The sequence below is a fragment of the Sarcophilus harrisii genome, chromosome 2, assembly GCF_902635505.1.
Source record: "Sarcophilus harrisii chromosome 2, mSarHar1.11, whole genome shotgun sequence".
Classification (NCBI taxonomy): domain Eukaryota; kingdom Metazoa; phylum Chordata; class Mammalia; order Dasyuromorphia; family Dasyuridae; genus Sarcophilus; species Sarcophilus harrisii.
This window is the reverse complement of record NC_045427.1, coordinates 503559596-503571792: the sequence shown is the minus strand read 5'-3', so window position 1 is coordinate 503571792 and position 12197 is coordinate 503559596. Positions and strand designations below refer to the sequence as shown.

Below are 12197 nucleotides of genomic sequence, written 5' to 3'. Positions count from 1 at the left end.
AGAAATTTTTGTCAAATAGAGTGAGTTGTTATCCCAGAAGCTGAGGTCTTTGAGTTTATCAAACACTAAATTACTGTAGTCATTGACTATTGTGTCTTGTAAACCTAATTTATTAACATACCTTTTTAATAATTCATTTTGTGATCTGGATCACATGGCCAATAAACTATAACAATAAATAATAATTTTAGGAAGAGATCATTTGGCACACAAGTCTTTCTGAACTTTCCCCCAAAAAAACTACTTTTTAGTTATACGATAACAATTTTCCATTTCTGAACAGCTTCAAACAAAGCCACTTTAACTAAATCTTGCAAATGGAAAGATGGATCAAGTACAATGCCAGGACCTTTTTGAGGAAGGATCTGAAGAAACTACTTTAACACACTGTTAAAGTACTACATTTCTATCTCCAGCAATCTAAAAAGAAAGATATCAGGATATGAGACCTCTACAGCTGGAGGGAAGTGGGAAGAACTACAGGTGGCTTTTAAGTGACTTTTCTTTTAAACAATATAAGCACACATCAAATTTAATCTCTTTGCTGGTTGTAGTTTTTCAAGGTCTTATATAATCCAGATCCATTTTACCCTAGCAAACTTTATTTCCCACTTCAATTGGGCTGTTCTCACAAATGCACTATGTTCATTTCATTCCTCTTTTCTATGATCACGTTGTTTGTTTACCCAGAGTGCTCTTGCTTTTCTAACCAAATTATTACTTAGCTCAAGGCCTACTTACATGAAAAACCTTTAACTATTCCATGATCTTTTTCTTCCCAACCAGAATGCAGACTGTCTGAAGGAAGGAACTCCACTTTCCATTTCCTTCCCCAGCATTAAGCATGGTGCCTAGCTCACAGTAAGCACTCAATACTTGTTGACTGACTGACCCCCACGTGCTATAAATGTAGTCAGTGCTGAACCAACCAACCTCAGACTTCTGGGAATCTGTGCCTCCAGCCTCGGGGGATAGTTCAATGAAACACTATCATCTTCACCACCATCTCATCCATGTTTTGGCTGTTTTCCTGCCATGTGCCCTTTGGCAATATGGAGAGGCCTATGGAACCCTTCTCAGAAAAATGTTTTTAAATGTATAAAATAAAATCATATAGGTTCCAAGCTTACAGAGTCCCTGAAATCTATTCATGGACCCCAAGAAAAAAACTTTTTATCTAGTCCAATTCTGTAATTTCACAAATGAGGAAAATGAGTCTTGAAGAGATAAAACACATAATTAACTTAGGTATTTCAGCTAATGAGATGACAGTCTAGTGAAGAAATCTAGACTAGGTATCAGGAAGACCTAAATTCAATTCAACCTCTGACACACATTAACTATGTGAACCCATAACTCAATACCCCACCAACTGTTTAAGGCTATAAGCTACAAAACAGTCACCATTTGCAGCACTGGTACAAAATACTTGAAATTCTCTTACCAGCAATTCCTTATACCAATGTACAAGTTATAATGAAAACAATTTACTGGCAAATAGGACTTCTATAATAAAAAAGGAACCATTAAAAAGCCACACTAGTAACACTGATTCACAATGATTAAAGGATATTAAAAACAAATTTCAAAAAAAGAAATGCACAATGTTAACAACCACTTGAAAAAAGCTCAACTTCACCAATAGTCAAAGAGATGAAAATCAAAAATACCACCTCACACCCATCAAACTGGCAAATATAAAAAGTAATGACATTCTGTGATGGCAAGATTATATCAAAACAGGTACACTTGTTCTCTACTGGTGGTACTCCAAACTTGCAGAATTTTTCTCAATATGCAATACAACTTAAAACATATTCATATTCTTGGACCTAATAATTTCTATTAGGGATATGCTCTATAGACTGCACATGGTATTAGATAAAGTCAACGTTTTGGTTAGTTTTGCTGAATTGCTCCCTCCCGATCCCTTTAAAACACTGTTAAAAAGAAAGTCTTAATTTAAATAATGCTCACTTTAAAAAAGTCAAACCCAGACAAGAGTATACACTATGATGACAAGAGGAAAAGAGAATGAAAATGGACATAGAAATCCTGATGCAAACTGAAGATACTGAAAAGATGTTTTAATACTTTATGTACTACAAAATTAGTTATTTTTTTTTTTTATACCTGACCAAAACGTTATTTTGCTGTACAAAAAGAATCAGACTCTGAAATATTGTACAATTAGCTTGTGAAGGAAATCAAAAATGCAGGTGGGCATAAATATAGGGATTGGGAATTCAATGTAATGGTTTTTAGTCATCTCCCAGAGTTCTTTTTCTGGGGCATAGCTAGTTCAGTTCATTACTGCTCCATTAGAAATGATTTGGTTGATCTCCTTGCTGAGGATGGCCTGGTCCATCAGAACTGGTCATCATATAGTATTGTTGTTGAAGTATATAATGATCTCCTGGTCCTGCTCATTTCACTCAGCATCAGTTCGTGTAAGTCTCTCCAGGCCTTTCTGAAATCATCCTGTTGGTCATTTCTTACAGAACAGTAATATTCCATAATATTCATATACCACAATTTATTCAGCCATTCTCCAACTGATGGACATCCATTCAGTTTCCAGTTTCTAGCCACTACAAAAAGGGCTGCCACAAACATTCGTGCACATACAGGTCCCTTTCCCTTCTTTATAATCTCTTTGGGATATAATCCCAGTAGTAACACTGCTGGATCAAAGGGTATGCACAGTTTGATAACTTTTTGAGCATAGTTCCAAACTACTCTCCAAAATGGTTGGATTCGTTCACAACTCCACCAACAATGCATCAATGTCCCAGTTTTCCCGCATCCCCTCCAACAATCATTATTTTTACCTGTCATCTTAGCCAATCTGACAGGTGTGTAGTGGTATCTTAGAGTTGTCTTAATTTGCATTTCTCTGATTAATAATGACTTGGAGCATCTTTTCATATGACTAGAAATAGTTTCAATTTCTTCATCTGAGAATTGTCTGTTCATGTCCTTTGACCATTTTTCAATTGGAGAATGGCTTGATTTAAAATTAGTTATTTTTAAAAAACTTATATAACCATATAGTTTTTTGTCTTGATATTTACTCTAGAAATTCCACCTCTCCTCACCAGAGCTGTTTCCAAATGATTTCAGATAAAAGGGGGTAATGAGATGGCAGGGTGTAATGAAAAGACAATACAAAAATTGGAAAATGAGACAAAATCTTTGGAAATTCAGAAGCTGAGAAAATGTTGGGAACCTCTAGGATAAGACATGAAGATTACATTAAAGCCAGCTTATATATACTGTTCCAGGTTTCAATTTTGGCTCCTACTCTTTTTATTTTAACATGCCCAGAAAAGGGACCTGTATGTGCCAAAATGTTTGTGGCAGCCCTGTTTGTAGTGGCCAGAAGCTGGAAAATGAATGGATGCCCATCAATCGGAGAATGGTTGAGTAAATTGTGGTATATGAATGTTATGGAATATTATTGTTCTGTAAGAAATGACCAGCAGGATGAATACAGAGAGGATTGGCGAGACTTACATGAACTGATGCTGAGCGAAATGAGCAGAACCAGGAAATCATTATATACCTCAACAACGATATTGTATGAGGATGTATTCTGAAGGAAGTGGATTTCTTCAACAAAGACAAGATCTAACTTAGTTTCAATTGATCAAGGATGGACAGAAGCAGCTACACCCAAAGAACGAACACTAGGAAATGAATGTAAACTCCTTGCATTTTTGTTCTTCTTCCCAGGTTATTTATACCTTCTAAATCCAATTCTCCCTGAGCAACAAGAAAACTGTTTGGTTCTGCACACATATATTGTATCCAAGATCTACTGTAATCTATTTAACATGTATAGGACTGCTTGCCATCTTTGGGGAGAGGGTGGAGGGAGGGAGGGGAAAAATCTGAACAGAAGTGAGTGCAAGGGATAATGTTGTAAAAAATTACCCTGGCATGGGTTCTGTCAACATGTCCAGGTCTCTATCTTAAAAACAAACAACAAAAAACACTTTCTCTAGAACCTACCATTTCCCAAAGCTATTATTCTATATCTTTCCTTCCCTTTTACAACCAGACTCCTAAAAAAAGCCATCTATGGAAAAAGAAAAACAAAAACCATTTATGCAGGTTCCCCTCATTACTTACCATTTATTTGCTTGAAAACTGAGTTTCAAACCTACAATTCAATATAAACTGCTCTCTATAAAGTTTTCTTTTAATTACTAAATTTGATGGCTTTTGCTTAATCCTTATCCTTCCTGACCTATGTGTAGCTGACATCCCAGCCCTTCTTCCTGAATACTTTCCCATCCCTCCTTTCATACTTGGTTCTCCTACTTCTAACCATTCTTTCTCAATCTCTTTCTTTTTCTCTATATGTGGAAGTACCCTAGAAATCTGTCCTTAGTCTCTTCTCCCTTTCTATGATATCTTTCTTGGTGATACCATTATTGTCTTGGATTCAATTATCATCTCTATGAAGACAAAACCAAGATCTATATATCTTCATTTCTCTCCTAAGTTCTATTCTTATATCACCAAATATCTGCTGAATATCTCCTTCCAGATGTATCAATTATCTCAAATTCAGCTTGTTCAAAACAAAACTTATTTTCTCTCCCTCAAACATAAATCTTAAAAACTTTATTTCTGTTACGGGGATCAGCATCCTTCCACTTATCAAGATTTATGGACTCTAGATTATCCTCTTGATTCTTTCTTCTCTTTTACCCTCCATGTCTCACATCTATCTCCACCCTCTTACTCACATGAATACAAACCTAATTCAGCCATTTTCACTTCTCACGTAGACTACTGTAATAGTCTCCTAATTAATTTCAAATCTTTAAGTTTCTCCTCCTTTCTATCATTCACATAGCTGCCAAAATGATGTTCCACATGTATGATATTACTCCACTGCTCAAAAAAACTCCAATAGAGGTTCCCAATTACCTCTAAGATAAAAGACAAATTTTGTGTTTGCCATTTAAAGTCTTTCACAATCTGAATCCAACCTATTTTTCTTGAATATCATAAAACTCCACCTTACACACTCTATATTCCAATCAAACGAGACTACTTTCCATTCCTCATACACAACAACCTTCTATCTCCATGCCTTTGCATAGACTATTCCTAATGCCTTCAATGTTTTCTTCTTTAACGTCACCTCTTGGAATCCCTAACTTCCTTTAAAACCCATGTGATTTCCTATATGCACCTGAACTGATTCCTCTGGCTATTAGAATCTCAAATACCAAATTATTTTGTAATTAGGTTGTATATACACCAGTAGTTATATACCCAACTTTGTAAATCATATATTGCCTGGCATTTCAATTGTATATTGATATGCACCTCACCCTAAGTCAAAAAATACTAAATTATGCATCATAATACACATTTGATATGGCATTTAAAAATCCTGGGACAATGTTTATAGCACCTAAGTGTTATGATTGCAACCTTATCTTGAATTACATAATACTTCATTCTTTAAATTCAAGGGTATTTAAGCCATTCTCATTACTTTAGCATAGTAACACGAAAATAAGTCCAAAGCTTATTCTGGCATTGGATCTAAAGGGTAGACATAACAAGAAAGGTAATGGGAAGAAAGGAAATAAAGGGAGGGGAATGGTCCTTCTGCAAACCCTAGATGACACTAATCTAGATCAAATCTGAAGCAGGCATATGAATAGAATGCTAGACTGGAAGTCAGAAAGACTTGTATTCCTACCCCAATTCATTCAGATATCTCTCTTAAAAAAATATTGATTTGAATTTGAAACTACTTTTTATCTTCACAACAAGCCCAAGATAGGGGCTATTACCACCCTCATCTTAAACATAAGGAAACTGAACTGGAATGTCGCTTCACAATGCACCTATCAAGGTCATCCAAATTCCATGTGAACATATCTAATGAAGGAGAAAAATCACTACTAGGCACAGAGAAGGATAAAAGACTCAAAAGACCTGGGTTTGAGTTTTAGCTCAGACATTTACTAGTTGTGTGCTCTAGGCAAGTGATCTTAGCATCAATTTCCCAGGCTATTCAGACAATGATCATTGTAAAGAAAATCCTATGTCAACCTCAAAAAATTATATAAATGGGACCGTTACTTTGTCTTTGGATCTTTTATTATTTGTCATTTTCCTGGAAGGAGGACTTACAATCCAAGAGAATTTTTCAGGTAACCATTCAGCCATAGAAATGGTAATTGATAGTAGTGGCAGAAAAGCAAGAAGTTTTCTGGTCAAATATCTTGGAACCGAGAGGACAAATTGGAGAACTGAGCCAAAATGTATAGGAAAAAACCCAGACCCCAGCCTTCACTTGGATAAGAACAGAAGTATTTTAGCTACCTCGTTTTTTTCACTGCAGAAGTGGGGGGGCTACAAAAGGGGATATTGTATATGCTATCAGATGTGGTTGATGTGTTAGTTGATGTTGCTACATTGTATTTTTTTCTTCTTTTTAAATCTGTTATTTATTTATTTAAATCTGTTCCATCAAGATGACTTGCTGGAAAGGGGATAGGAAGAATATATTCAGAAATGCATGTCATGAAAATATCAATAAAAATGTTAACTACAGCTAACAAGAATTTATTAAGCATTTATGTGCACTTTGGCACTGTGCAGCTAGATGATACAGCTATAGAAAATAGGTCTTGTACTCAGGAGGACCTAAAGTCAAATATGGTCTCATACTTATTAACATATTTAACTTCTGTTTACCCATTTCCTCAACTGTAAAATGGGAATAACAACATTAAAAAATTTTAAGGTAAATGAAATGATATTTATAAAGCACTTAACATAATGCCAGGTAAATAGGTGCTTGATATTTGTTCCCTTCCCTTTCCTCTCCTCCAAGGGGACACAAAGGCAAAAAATAACTAGGTACAAACAAGATATAATCAGAGTATATGAAAGTAAATCTGAAAGGGGAAGTCCACAGATCAGAAAAGGACTACTGCAGAAGGAAGTTTTGAAGTAAACCAGAATAAATAAGACAACAAAGCATTTCACTTATGAGGGTTGATACAAAAGTTAGAGAAGGAGCATTCTGTTCCAGATATCACAAGTAGGCCTATGCTGCCTAAAAAACTATAAAACCAAATGTTGCTAACTTGTTTTCCCTGGAAGAATTTTCATAAACATTAGTTGAGAGTGCAGAGGGAAGTAAAGTCTAAGACTGAAAAGACCGAGAGGAGTAAGATGTGAAGAGCTTGAAAATAGCAAAGAAAGCGATCTTATATGAAATTGGAGATAACAATGAAACTCACTAAGTACAGATGATGATATGGTCAGGCCTGTGCTATTCAGGGATTCCCAAACATAGTCATAAAAGCTACTTTAATATTCTTAACTTGTCTTCTCTGGCAGTTTTCATTAAAAAGTGACCTTATCTAAAAGCTACTTTAATCTTATTTTTCAAGAACTTCTCATTGATTATCTTTTCTCATCTCTAGCCTAGTTGATCTTTCTTCAAAGAGCTTTCAACCTAGATGTAATCAATACCAAAGGGATATAAATCATTATTAATCAATCTTGAAAAGTAATAATGAAAAATACTTCCCTCTATTCAGTAGAGGTAAGCAGACCTACCTCTATATATACCTATAAACATGTATATTTCCATATATATATCTGCATAATATGGTATATGGTGTCAGGCACAGTGACTGGTTTTGCTCAACTGTTTTTCTCTGTTACAAGAAATGGTTTGCAAGAAAACATTGTACACAGCAACTAGATTATATGAAGATCAATTCTGATGTACGTGGCTCTTTTCAACATTGAGATGATTCAGGCCAGTTCCAATGGTCTTGTGATGGAGTCATCTGCACCCAGAGAGAGGACTGGAAATTAAGTGTGGATCACAATATAGTATTGGAGAAATCCTAAGAAACATTTGAGGAATGGAGAGGGTTCTTCCTTTGGGGGGCTCTATCTGAAATACTACCATCACCTACTACTACCACCCTTTCTTCAAAAATTCACTTGAAATAGGACCCTGTGATGGGACAAGATGGAAAAAGGCTTACCAATATTCCTGATTATCAGGAATCAAAAGAAACTCCTTAGGTACTGTTCAAGTATGATTGTGTCTGAGAATCTTGCTATTCGGGTTATTGACAGCAATTATTCTAATTAAAAACTTGCATTATTGAAATTTTAACTTTCTCTATTTAAACATTTAGAAAAGTCCTTTATTTACATATATATATAAACACACATACATTTATTCTGAACTAGACACCAAACAAAACAAGCATTTCCATTTACAAACTCAAAGAGAAAGAGGACTGTATTTATAAAACTATGACTATCAATTGATTTTAAATATACTTAAAGGGAAAAGCAGACTATTTCCCTTTAAATATATTATAAGATCAACATGTGACTTTCAAAGTTCTTTGCTTGTCTGTGTTTCCTTCTGGCTTTCCATTCTTTTTTGTGAATTTTAAAAAATGCTTTTAATAATCCTTTTTTTTTTTTTTTTGACAACTTTATCCCTAGTCTTTCCTTCCTCTCTAATCCCCTCCTCCCACCACCAAAAAAATAAAAAAATAAAAACACTTCTAACAAAGATGTATTTAGCCAAGCAAAAAGGGTCCCTATAATGGCCAGATCTGAATGGATCAGTCTCAGCACCAAGCACCTTAAGTCAATTACCTTTTGTCAGGGGTTGGTAGCATGCCATGCTTCATTAGCAATTCTCTTGGAATCATGTTTGGTTATATTCATCAGAGTCCTCAAATCTTTTCAAGTATTTTTAAAAAGCCCTTTGAAATACAAATTATTTGCCATTCCTTTTCTAGAAAAAATCTAAATGGAAAAAAAATTTTGGATTAACCTCGGTCTATTTCTAGCATGGAATAAGGGTTTAGAAAAAATTTACAATCTAGTAAAAATAATAATTGTCTAGATTACAACTACCTTATGCAAGGCTCTAACTGTACTTTTTAACGAGGCTTAATTTTTTTGTTGTTTAAAGTTAATTTTCAGAATTCTAAATGTTTTCAGATATAATAAATATAAATGATTTAGGGATCGTTTGTAATTCTTCTATTCCTCTACATTATTATAAGGAATCAAATTGATTACAGATAAATTATTTCATAAAATGTTATTTTTGGGGCACAGTTCTGGCCTTAGAGTCAGGAGGACCTTGATTTGAAAGCTGCTTTAAACATTGGCTGTCCATAAGTTACTTTCTGTAATCTCAGTTTCCTCATCTGTAAAATGAGGATATCCAATAGTATCTCTCTCACATGGTGAGAGTGACAGTAAAAGTACAGAGCTTTTCAAATGCTAAAGCACTACACAAATGCCAGTTGCTATTTTTATCAAAAGAAAATTTTAATTCTTAATGTTTTCCTAATATGTTGTTTGTCATGCTGTATATAGTGGAACACTAGTAGCTCAAAAAAGCTTCCTAACAGCTCTCATATTTCTCTTTCATTCTGCCTTATATTCTTGGTGTAAGGAATCTGAATTGAAAAATGGTAAAGCAGAACTGAAGAGTAAAGAGATAAATCAAGAAATTACAAGGAAAATTCTGTCAAAATAATTTTTTAACTAACACTCATTTCTGAACCTAAGAACCTTTTGTTGTCCATGCTCTCACTTTCATTTCATCTCCTGTTGTCTTTCAGTCTCATCTTTCCTAGCTTGCTTGTTAAATCATGGTTAACATTTACCTAATTAGATTTATAAATGTTTTGGAGGTATACTGTCTCAGTTGATATTCATGGAAACCCTGTTAAGTAATTACTATAGTTATTATTTTTCTATATAGGATTAACAAACAGGCTTAGAGAAAAAGTCTTGCTCATTGCACACAACTAATAAACAAAGGTGGGTTTCTAAATGTCACTTTTTTGCATTTTTAAAGTCACTTTAAATGCACCATTCTTTCCATTATACCCAGTTAGTCAACAAGCATTTATTAAACACCTATTACATGCCAAGAACTGTGTTGTCTTGGGGATACAAAAAAAAAAAAAAAAAAAAAAAGGCAAATGAGAATCACTGCCTTTAAGGAACTCACAATTTAATGTATACAGATATGTATAAACAAGCTACTTTCAGGATAAGTAGAAAAACAAGAGGGAAGTTAAGAGAGGGAACAATAATATAAGACTAATGGAAATCGGGAAGGGAAAGAAAGGGAGCATGGGACAGTGGAAAAAGCAGTGGATGTGGAGTCAGAAAGCAGGAACTGTTAAGTCTTGGTGAATGTAAGCAATCATTTCACCTTTCAGAGTTTTAGTTTTCCCATCTATGAAATGTGGTTAATAGTTCTTACAGCACTGAGTACTCAGAATCATACTGTGGAAGGCAATTTGTAAAAGCCAGAGAATAGTTATATATATAAAAGTCTTAGTGCAGTTTTTAAACTAAAAGCTTGAAACTGCACTAAGCCTTTTGGGACATAAGTGTGATCTGTTATAAAACGAAAATAGTATTATCAAAGGTTTTAAAAATAGTAAGGGACCTTAGGCCAGTCCTCTCTCTTATTTTACAATTCAATATGAATTTATTAATGCACACTATACACAACGTACTGCTTTTGTTCGTTTGTTTTGCCTTTCTTTGTAACTCGGGTGATTAACACAGTGCACAGTAGGCACTTGATAAATAAGGATAAAGATGAAAAGCGTTTCCTGTCCTCAAGAAGCTTACATTCTACAGGAATGAAGAAAACGAGACTAGGCAAGTCCAGACAGCAAACTAAAGGAGATTTGGGGACGCTTTGACTCTTTTCTGTCATTCCCTTGTGCTTTGGCTTCCAGCCTACTGCAAAGGAAATTCTATGTCTTAGTGTAGTGATAAAAGTAAGGTGGTAGTCTCACTAACAGTGAATCCAAAGCGATTTTTTCCCAAGCCGAATATTAATAGGAGCAAAAGGAGAAAGAGGTCATAATCCCCACGTTATCCCGACAGTCAAGTTTCTGCATCAATCATCAACACGCCTATTTCCTGTTGAAGTTATGATCTTCGGGAATTCGTTTTTAACGTGGATTTCATTACCAAATGAGTAAAGCTAAGTCGGAAAAGGTTTACTTAATGAAGTAACACACTTGCAGTTTGATATGCTACCTGTGAAGCAGGATTTAGTTTTGAAAAAGAGACGGCAAACGCCCCGTGACGTAACCCTGCCCTCCAGGTACCTGTGCACGGGGCTGCACCGTGCAAGTCCGCCTGGGTCATTTGGGAATAAGGAATTTCCTTTCGGTGGAACACACTAGGATACTTAAAATGCCATTGCAAAACTCCTCGGAAAAGTCTTCCGCGACACCAGCTGGCTGTCCGGCCGACTCTGCAGAGCCTGCTCAAAGGCCGGGCCGGCGCGCCGGGCCCCGAGCGCGGAGAGCCCGCGGCCAGAGCCCCGAGCCCGAAGGGTCTTGGGGCGCTGCCTCAGAGTCACACCGCGGCGAAAGCTCAGGCCGGCGGCAGCCCGCGCGCAGCCCCCGGGGCTCTCCCGGCACCACCCCGAGGCGCGCGGGCAACGCCCAGCCCGCCCCACTTCCTCTTGGGGCCGCCGGATGCGCCCCCTCAAAACCAGCCGGCTACTCCTCTCGGACTGCGGCGGAGGAGCCCAGGAGAGGAGGAAAAAGCCGGGAGCCAAAGCGAGGGGAGGCTAAAGCCGCTCCCTGCTCGGCCACAATGGCCGGCTCTGCGCCCCGGTCCCATCCTCCCGGCAGCCTGACTTCCTGGAAAGTCCCGGAGAGGGGCTTACCTGACGCCCACGAGGGCTGCCAGACGCCGCCGCCGCCGCCCACTTCCTGGGTCTCCGGCCCCGGACGCTCGCTCGGACCCCACGGCCTGAGCCACTCGTCAGCAGCTAGCTCAAGTCTCCCTGGGCTGCTCGCAAGGGCTCGAGCCCCCTCCTGCCGTCCCGCGAGCGCGTGCGCTTACGTGCTTCTCTATTGCGCGGCGTCATGGGAATTGTAGTCCCTCCAAAAGCAGGCGGGACCTGTTCCTGCCGTCCGAAGATTAGATGTAGAAGTGGTCTCAGCGCCCCTCCCCCTCCATTTTATAGATGAGGAAACGGAGGCCCAGTGAAGTTAATGACTTGTCAAAGGTCACACAACTAGCCCGCGATCGGAAGTTTAGGAAACTGGACTAGTTTAGAATTTAGAGAATATGGAGTCCCCTCCCCCCCCCACCCCCCATTAAAAAATAATCTA

The 12197-nt window shown here is 37.3% G+C and overlaps 1 protein-coding gene across 2 annotated transcripts in view; it reads right to left on the bottom strand.

Moving 5' to 3' along the window:
• Positions 1–11878, bottom strand: part of TMOD3 (tropomodulin 3) — a 72905-nt gene extending 61027 nt beyond the window's left edge. For both annotated transcript variants that reach the window (XM_003755937.4, XM_031955208.1), the window contains exon 1: positions 11747–11878. The gene's annotated coding sequence lies outside the window, so the exon portion shown is untranslated. The remainder of the gene's footprint in view (positions 1–11746) is intronic.
• Positions 11879–12197: the final 319 nt, after the last annotated feature.